Genomic DNA, 9,566 nt, shown 5'->3' with positions numbered 1-9,566 from the left:
GACAGCTTCCTGCTTCTCCCTGCTGGGGTTCAGTGTTACAGACGTCCCAGCTGAGCACACACACACACACACGCACACACCGGGACACAATAGACCGGACCAGGCCCGGCAGACTGAGAAAAGGCTCCTTCATAAAGGATTATCTCACACGTCGCCCTCACAGCTTCATTCAGAGCGTGACAGCACGGGAACAGAGACAAGAAAAAGAGACTCAAAGGTTTACGTTGGAAAAAGACACGAGGGAATATAATCAGCGTCCAAACAGAGGACAGAGACATTATAACAGCCCGTCCACAAGTGAAAACTGCAGCGACGACAGAGATGTGATTTATGTAGACTTTGGTTTTATTTTGACACTTCCTCTCGACCTGCCCCGCCCTGATTAGTTTCACCTGTGTCCTCATTTCCTGTTCTCTCTCTGTGCTTGTCTTTAATCTACCCATGTATTCTGGGATTACATTTACTGCATTTTTACGACTAGTGTCACTTGGACGGACTGATGGAACAGTCGGGGGCAGGCTAACAGGAGGGGGCAGTATAATGGCCAGTCTGTCGGGTTCTGATCCGTGTGGATTTCATTTTCAGAAGCTCTTCCTGCCAACATGGCGGCGTAAACAAACGGAGTCATGTGACATGTGGCTTATTGCTTTCATCACCAGACAAAACAGAGAATTCAAAGAACGAGATGTTGATCTGTGGACGTTACATTGCGAGTGTGTGAAGGAGCAGCTGCACTTTATGAGACACCAGAGGACGTGACGTCCTCCCAGACACGTCTCCCTCCAGGCCTGGACTTTCACAGTGGGACAAACTTTCAGTGAAAGACGTGTGGTCGTGTGGACATGTGGACAAACACAAACACTGCAGGCTTCAGTCAGGAAGTGAAGACAGGAAATCAGCGGAGAAATCTTTCAATCCAAGCAGGAGGCGCTGAGGACGAGGAGACAGACGGATGTAGATCTACCAGGGGTTCCCAAACACTGGTTCAACATAACAAAGTACAACATTCATGTATCTGTGCTTTGTTATTTCTGTACTTTTACTCTATATACCAAATAAAACCAGAAGAAGAAGAATGGACGTGGGCTGAAGTGTTTTTGCTCAAGGAGCCTGGAATTGAACCCCCAACCTTCCAGTTGAAAGACAACTCACTCACTTGTGATTCAGTGAGCTTTTTCTGTGTGACAGTGTCCCACTGTCAGACAGACAGCTCACTATGATGAGCTGTTTAGATGTCAGACAGGATCAGCGTGTCATCTACAGGTGAGTTTTAACATGTTTTCTTCATAATTCCACGTGTTTTGACCACATATGTCCTTTCATTTCTTTTCTACCACTTGGTAAATCTTTACATTTTAAATCCAGCCTCCACTGAGTGTGTCTGAGCTCTGAGGCTCATTAACGCAGCATTGCACTCGAGGGAATCCACTGGAACCAGCAGCACCTTATTGATCCCAGTTCAACAACTGAAATATAAATGAAGAGGATTTCTTTCCCTCCGCCATTATCTCCCAGCGTCTGCACGCTTTTCTTTCTTTTCATTACTGTCAGGACTGTGGCTGCAGCGTCGCAAAAAATGTTGCATTGACTGACTTATTAAGGAAACTCTGCAGGGAACTGGAAGATAAACACATTCACTGCTGCTTCAATAATTCATGGACTGATGAAATGTTTATTTTCTATGTTTGAAAAGTAAGAAAAGTGTCCACACTTGTGATGACTCGTCACAGCTGTGAGTGCACATAAGCTGCTGTTTAACTTGGTGCAATAAAGTTATTTATATTTATATAAGTTATTATTCTTATTGTTATGTTTATGTAAAACCAAAAACAACTGATAATAAAGTGCCATGATAGTAAAGAGCTAAATACAGGAAGACAAGTCAATTATTAGTATTAATTATAAATGTAGTCCTGCAGTATTTACGTGGTCTCCGTCTACTTCAGGGGGTCAAAGTTCAGGGAGGACGACAAGGTACGTTAGTCTGACTAAAATGGAGCTCAGTGTGTTTACTGAGACTAAGACAATAATTCAGTTGGACATTAGTCCGGACTAACGTTTAAGAAAACTGAATTATTGTCTTAGTCTCAGTAAACACTGAGGGATTTTATATATACATATAAATATATATGTATATCAAATAAATAGTTGATACATTTATAACATTTACAAAGATACATTTATTTGATTCATTGTTTGTTTGTTGACTTTTTTTTACCACAATACATTTTTATGGCCATGTGACTATGTTAAAAGTTAAAAGTTTAAATATCACTGTTGGGGATGGAGAGAGAGATAGAGAGTGACTGGAGAGAGAGGGAGTCGCCATTACTGACAGGGAGAGAGAGCGAGGGAGTGAGAGAGAAGGGGAGAGAGAGAGAAGGGGAGAGAGAGAGAGCGAGAGAGAGAGAGAGAGAGAGAAGGGGAGGGAACAGCAGAGAGAGAGGGGCAGGTTTCTGCTTACAGCTCATTCCACAGTAACACTAACACTGACACTAACCACCACCGCCTCCTAAACACACAGAAATCCACGCGCAGTGTCCCGTGCTTCTCCAGCGGAGCCTCGCTTCAACTAAAGCCGACTTTAAGGACTCTAATGGCCGCAGACTGTGGAGTGTAAAGAGACTTTTTTTTGCCTTTTAACGTGGGAAATGCTTCTCGTTCTTCCTCCTCCTCCTCCTCCTCCTCTCCCTGGTATGTGGATGTGGGAGCGACCATGTTAGCAGCAGCTGGGTAAGGGAATGTATTTTCTTACTATGGGGATTTGGGACTTCATTCGCCCTTTATAGCTAGCTCTCGTTCCGTTCCGTGGGGGAAAACACGGTGGCGGGGTCGCGCTGTGCTGGGCTAAAGGACGCCGAAGTGGCGATCCGATCCCGGGCTGTAAAATAACTCGAGTTAGGATTCCCAACCGCACTCCCTCTCTCTCCTAGCGTTAGCCCGGGCTGGCTGGTGCTAACGCTAGTTAGCCAGCTAACGAACTCTCCCTCACCCTCTCGGCATGCTAGGCTATGCCGAGCTAACCGGGATAGGAAAGGTTCTTTTTTTTCTCCCCGGGGCCGAACCAGAGCCAGACCGAGCCGGGTTTCATTTCCTTTTCCCCTCGGAGGAAAGATTTAAACCCGCCGTATCAAACCCTGTGGTCGCGGTTGTTAGCTCCGGTGTTTTGACGCATTAAATCCGCGTGTGTTCGTGTTTAAAACGGTCTTTTTTAAACTCATTAACTCTCACCGCTCGACCTTTACAACAACATAGTTTGACATTTTACACCGTGTGCTGCATTCTCACTGGATTGTGTCACATGAAATCTGCTAGAAAAGAACTTTGAACATCATTAAAATCAGCGTAACTTTAAATGTCCCACTCCACCTTTGATAATCCCCATGTTTTCAGATTAAAATCTCGATTTACAGGGTTGCCAGTTTTGAATATGGATTGGGGGGTCAGATCCAGGAGAACAGGAGCACTGACAGTATCACGGTTTACCGGCATTATACGGCTACTGTATTTGTAGAAATATTGCGATTTTTATACGATTTAAAAATTGGTAATTGTCATGGGATTAATGAGCAAAATCATGATAATTCAAAGTTTTCTGTGAACAAACTAAATCTGCTAAATGTTTTTGTTGCGTAGAAAATAATTGCAGTGTCTTTCTTTTTCTACATATCACATTGTTTGTGTGATTATGAGTGCACATAAACTGCTGTTATAACTTGGTTTAATTAATTGTGCATCTAACGAATATGTTCTTGATTAATGGATTAGTTGTTTGGCCCATAAAATGTCACAAAACCTCAAACAATTATGTTCTTAAATGTCTTGTTTTCGCCCACAAACCAGAATGAGTCAGTTTTAATGATTTCTTTATTTTATGGAGCAAAGAAACCAGAAGATATTCACATTCAAGAAGCTGAGGACCTGTTTATAATTCAATCGATGAACAAAATAGTTTGGTAAATGATGAATAATTGATCAGTTTATAAATTATTGCAGCCCTTATTAAAACTATATTAATGTGAGCAGCAGCAGCAGCAGCAGATAGGCTTCAGGTCATTGGGTTTGTGATGCTGCTGATGATGCTGCTGCTGATGCTGCTGCTGCTGCTGATGCTGCTGCTGCTGATGATGCTGCTGCAGATCTGCATGCTATTTGCATGGACTCAGGCTGCTGCAGATCATTGTGCCCCCTTTTACCCAAACTCTCTTTAAAGGGATAGCCCGCCTTTTATCCACAGGGACCGTCCTGATGTTCTTTTCCCCGCTCCAGCTCTTTGTAGTCATTTCACTGCACCTCTGGGGCTGAATAATTAATCGTTTTCAAATCAAAATCCTCCGACAAATCGCAAAGGTGGCAATTTTTTGAGCACATTTAAAAGAGGAGAGTGAAGAGGCATTTGAATAAGGAGTAATTAGTGTTTTGATGGTGTTGGGTGGTGATGCTCCATCACCTGAACTTTGACTTAAAGAACATAGATTGCAAATCAAATCATATGCAGATGTTTCAGCCCTACTTCTCCTTTTACAGTTTACTTCAACGTTGAGTTATGGTGCCTTTTTAAAAGCAGTGGTTATTATTAGTGAGACGACGTTCACGTTGGGAAAATAGCTCTCTGTGTCTTTGTAGTTTCCACTTAACGTTTGCTATGATCTTGTTTTAGTGCCTATAAATCCACAACGGCTCCCTCAGTGATCCAGTCAAGAAAAAACTGTGAGTGGATGAAACAAGACCTTTGAGAGTGCTGTCAGTTTGAGGCGTCGTCACTTTCTGACATCTCGCGAACGAAATAACTTATCAAAGTCATTACTTGCAGCAATATTATCTGTTCTGTCTGTTCATGGCTTTTACTTTAGTGATTTTAATGTTTAACACAGTCAGGCTGGTTTTTACTGGAAGGAAACCGACAAAATGTTGTTAAACATTAATTTTCCTCATTTCTATGCCGCCGGGCTCTTATCGTGGCAGGTGATAATAGCGAAATCAGACAAGTTTTGTGTGTGCATTTGCATCCAAGTCAGAGCAGACATGCACTCTGGCTTTGTGTGTATGATTATGTAGAAATGGTGGGAAATATTCAGTCATAATATCAGCCTCCCAGAAACCACACACAGCACGGCAGGGTTGATCCTGTCACTCGGCCCCTCTGCTGTCTTGTTCTTACATCATCGCCTCCTCAGGAAAAAGGAAGCGAGATGATTGACGTTGGGTGTCAGGTCTGGACCTGACTCTGCAGGCGGCTGACAGTCGTGTATTTATTTCAAATTTGAAAATGGAGGCCCCTTTTATTTTTTTTCTTTAAAGGGAACCATTTTCCAAGAAGCACCAGGCCGGTGCATGTCTGTCACATAGTTTTCACTTGAAGTAGAAAGGTGTAACTAAAGACGGACAGGCAGACAGAAGACAGACGCTCACTCTGTTAGACTTTGTTGCCGTTTATTGGTTCTCCAGAGACGCTGCAGGACGTTTGTGTGGTAACTCATTGGAGCAGCAACTAACAGTTATTTTCATACATGTTTCATACATACAATGTCAATCTTGACGTTGAAATGACGAGAACAATGTTCTCATATGTCCTATTTTGTCTACAAACCCAAAAATTCTTCAATTTTGATCATTTCTTTATGTGGAGCAAAGAAAATATTAACATTCAATGAACTCAAATGTCCAAAAACACTCATGAAATAATAATGTACACTGACTAAGTTTAGTTATACACTGTATTTGTTTAGCCATCACTTTGAAATGAGTAGCTATGTACAGATACTCCTTCCTCCGCTTTCACACCTGCTTCCTGGTTCTATGTACCATGAATATTCATGTTGTAATGTAAGTATTCAATATATTTCTTTTGCTTTGTTTATTCACTGTTAGTTTGCCTGAGGAGGTGGTTGCTCACGTTTGAGATTATGTTAGGCAAACTTCATATATTAGCAGATTAATAAGAGTCCTGTGTCCTGTGTGTGTGTGTCATGATTTATTTAGCGGCAGAGATGTTTGACGAGTCCGCTTCCCTCTTGACCCTCTCGCTGTTGTTCTGGGAGACAGTTTGGGATTTTAAGAATCTTTAAGAGTCTTTAGGTCTCCATTTACCGATGCAGGTTACAAAGCAACAACTCTAATACTGGAACACAAGCACGTGAACTTACAGGTATGAAGAGTTTCACACATGGTCACATGGCATTTTAATGGAACTGGCACAGGACATTGATGAATTGTCAACGGAACAATTTAATTGCAGGCTTTGTGGTTTGATAATGGCGACTTGTAAATGCTTAACGATTCAGCCCGAATTTTAAGTTACGATTTATGTCACTCTGGTCGCGTTTGTTTTTCTGTCCGAACCTGATATAGTTGAAGTGAACATCAACCAAACCCGACACGAGTCCGACTCAAAACCCTTAAACTCTTGTGTCATGTAGGAAGTTGTTAGCCTTAATTATCATTACAGTAATGGACAAATGTTATTAACCAGCCCAATGAACACACACACACACACACCTCATGAATTATCATCAGCACATTCTGACTCACCTTTAACAACACCTTTACTTCCACTTCTTCCTCTTTATTAACTCTTGTTGAACTGTAACCGCTGATAGTATTTACACAATCCAACCATGGTGGTTTATTTTCACCCAGCCTGTGGGTTGCGTTACTGTCCTGGCAAAATAGTTACCACTGGTTTGAAAACTTATCCTGCTTATAGCCGTTACCATCTTGAGTTTTGTTTTGCGATGCCAGATGTCCCTTTTAAAGGGGACATATTATGCAAAATCAACTTTTTAATCATTTTAATACTTGTATGTGGGACTCTGGAGGCCCTACCAGTCGCCAAAGTGTGGAAAAAGAATATTAGTCATGTTTTCGTGGTCCCCCTTAGTGTAAGTATAGTGGAGCACAGTGGAGCACAGTGTTTTACAGAGGATTTTATATATGAAGCTAATGTGCCGGATAAAGTCAGCAAACGTGTGTTCGCACCACTTCACATCAAACTGCGGCCAGCGTTCACCGTATTTAGTTAGCGACCGTATTTCACCGACGTACAAACACACATTTTTAAGAAAAGGTCAAATAGAGCTCATAACTGACCATTTTGACACGTCCTAATTAAACATATTTGTTCAGTACGTCCTCCATGACCGGAGCACAGACTCAGTCTGATACAGTCACATACAGTGCCAGTTTATGCAGCGATCAGCGGTGGATCAGTAAAGGGACCGTGCACAAAACCAAGCGTTCTGAAAGGGGCAGGTTTAGCAGGGTTATTGAACTGCTATGATGCTTCATCCTTATGGTATTTTGACCAAAGCATGTCACTGCCATGTTCATTAGGACACCAGGGAACTATTTTAATTGGGGAAATAGGGTATAATATGTCTCCTTTAAATGTGAAATTAGGACCTCCCATGCTAAGTAAATCTATTATCTGTTATCCGCTAATCCTGTGTACACAGACTAAAGACATGTTTTTCTTTTTCTCACAGTTTTGACCATTAATAAGAAATGGGCTTTTTGTGACATCATCAGTGAGCAGATTCTTCCCCAAATTTAACAGGAACATACTTCAGGGATCACCTACCAATCAAAATAATTCACATTGTTCCGTGAAGTTGTTAACAGACGGACAAATGTACAGCTGTTTACTCCGTGTTTCACTGAAACATCTTGAAATGACCGTGTGAATTTAAATGACAATGATCATGTCTGGAGTCCATGCTCTCTCCTGGGATGGATGCTGTTCTCTGCTGGAGCTTCACTTTGTGATTCTGACTGTAAAAACAGACATTAGTTGTTGTTGTTGTTGTTGTTGGTTTTGTCGGTGAATGCAGCCGCTGCAGCTCTGAAAGCTTCTCCAGCCTCGGCTCTGTGTTCGGCCGTGTTTTAGGGCTTAACAGTGTTTAGTCATCTCTAAAACCAGCTTGCCAAGTGATACCTTAATCCTCCCCGCAGCCTCTCAGTGTATAGACTAATCGTGATGCACGGGCCTACTTTTAGCTGTTAGCATGGTGTTGGGGGCTCTGAAGGTTTGCAGCAGTGAGACGGAGCGTGCAGGTGTTTACTGTACACAGTTAACAGCACTGTTCTGTTTACGTCCATGCGTCTCATCTCGTCTTCTATATTATTATTGACCACGTGAATGTTGCAAAGCAGATGTTGGGGGATTTGGGGAGAGTGGTTTGGTGTCGGGGGAGGAATGTTGGCCTGTAATGATCCGCTGGTTACTCCATCAGCGGGAAATTAATAGATTCCAGGTTTTTGTAATTGATGGTTTTAGTCGGTCTCCAAGTCAGGATTCCACATGTTTATGAGGATTTGCTCACTTTCTTGTTTTAACTCTTGTTCATCGTGGGTTGGTTGATCCAGAGTTATAAAACCAGAATTTGCATAAAGCTGTAAAAATAGTTTTACGGCGCTGTACCGCGTGAGCTCGGCGAGCTCGTGTACAGTCAAACCGTGTGCTCATGAGCTCTGATACACTGCTGTCGTCAGGTGTGTCACAGGAGCTGCTGTGGGGGCTTGTGCTTAGGCTGAGTTTAAAAACCTGAAGGACCTGCTGCTCTGTTTGTTCCCTGACGTCATCTCATGTCCTGGGTGTGTCTGAGGGGCATGAAGCTCCTGATGTAAGGTGTTCAAACCCTGGATCAGCTCACAGGACACTAAAGCTGAACACAAACAGCTCTTATACAAACAGTCGGTTTGACAATAAACTTTTTATTACTGCCGCCAAGGAGATTCTGGTGTCATGGGTTTATCTGTACGTTTGGTCTTTTATTTTGCTAAGAATCTACCCGCTGATGTCAACATGAATGTGAAATGTGCATAAAGCCACACTTATGAGACTCAGAATCTGTCTTTCATTTTATAATTCTTGCCTTTTAATTTTTTGTCTTGTTTTAAAACAAAATCTCTGTAAGAACTAATCAAAATCAGGTATGTGTGTGCAAGATCACACACTCTGCTATCAGACTAAACTTAATCCAGATCTGATCCAGATTATGGATTTGGCATCATTTTAAATGTAACCTGGTACACATGTGTATGTCTCAGTCCAGGTTCCTTTCTCGTGTTGTATTTGTTTCCTAAAGCCTGTTTCACACTGAAATCAGTGGCTATACTCTGAATTTGTGAATCTGTGTTAAGACGCGGAATAGACGATTAACACCGTTCCCTGTGCCAGTGTGGTTTTTCTGTCCCAGTGTGCCAGAAACAAAACCAGTCAGACCAAGAGGAAAGCGAGCGTATTTATGTCTTCTCTCTCTCTTTCTCTCATTTAAACACTGGGGAATTAACCATTTTAAGGTGCCACTAAATTAGATTAAGCAAAATATATCGAGCAGTGTCCCACGCTATAGAAAAGTAAGGATTGCTTATTATAAATGTCTTTGCTGTGAGGTGGAAAATGAATGTCGTCACTGTATTGTGCCAGAAATGATGCATGAATTTGCACTGCTGCCAAAAATGAAGAAGAAATTAGCATGTCTTTCACTCCCACTGAAAAAACCCCGGCTGCAACATACTATTATTTTCATTATTGATTGATCTGTTGACTATCTTTTTCAATCATT

At 42.0% G+C, this 9,566-nt stretch overlaps 1 protein-coding gene and 1 long non-coding RNA gene across 3 annotated transcripts in view; both read left to right on the top strand.

Annotated features, from left to right (window-relative positions):
- The first annotated feature begins 375 nt into the window (after positions 1-375).
- Positions 376-1,786, top strand: LOC122783187. The gene is made up of 2 exons (XR_006362006.1): positions 376-1,263; positions 1,366-1,786. It is a non-coding gene; the product is annotated as an uncharacterized LOC122783187 (long non-coding RNA).
- Positions 1,787-2,446: 660 nt separating this feature from the next.
- arhgap5 (Rho GTPase activating protein 5) overlaps positions 2,447-9,566 on the top strand; it is a 42,564-nt gene continuing 35,444 nt past the window's right edge. The window contains exon 1 of one of the 2 annotated variants that reach the window (XM_044047307.1): positions 2,447-2,733. The gene's annotated coding sequence lies outside the window, so the exon portion shown is untranslated. The remainder of the gene's footprint in view (positions 2,734-9,566) is intronic. The other variant, XM_044047308.1, reaches the window with a different exon arrangement.

Source organism: Solea senegalensis, linkage group LG16, assembly GCF_019176455.1.
Source record: "Solea senegalensis isolate Sse05_10M linkage group LG16, IFAPA_SoseM_1, whole genome shotgun sequence".
In the NCBI taxonomy this organism is placed as follows: domain Eukaryota; kingdom Metazoa; phylum Chordata; class Actinopteri; order Pleuronectiformes; family Soleidae; genus Solea; species Solea senegalensis.
This window is presented reverse-complemented; position numbering and strand designations above follow the sequence as displayed.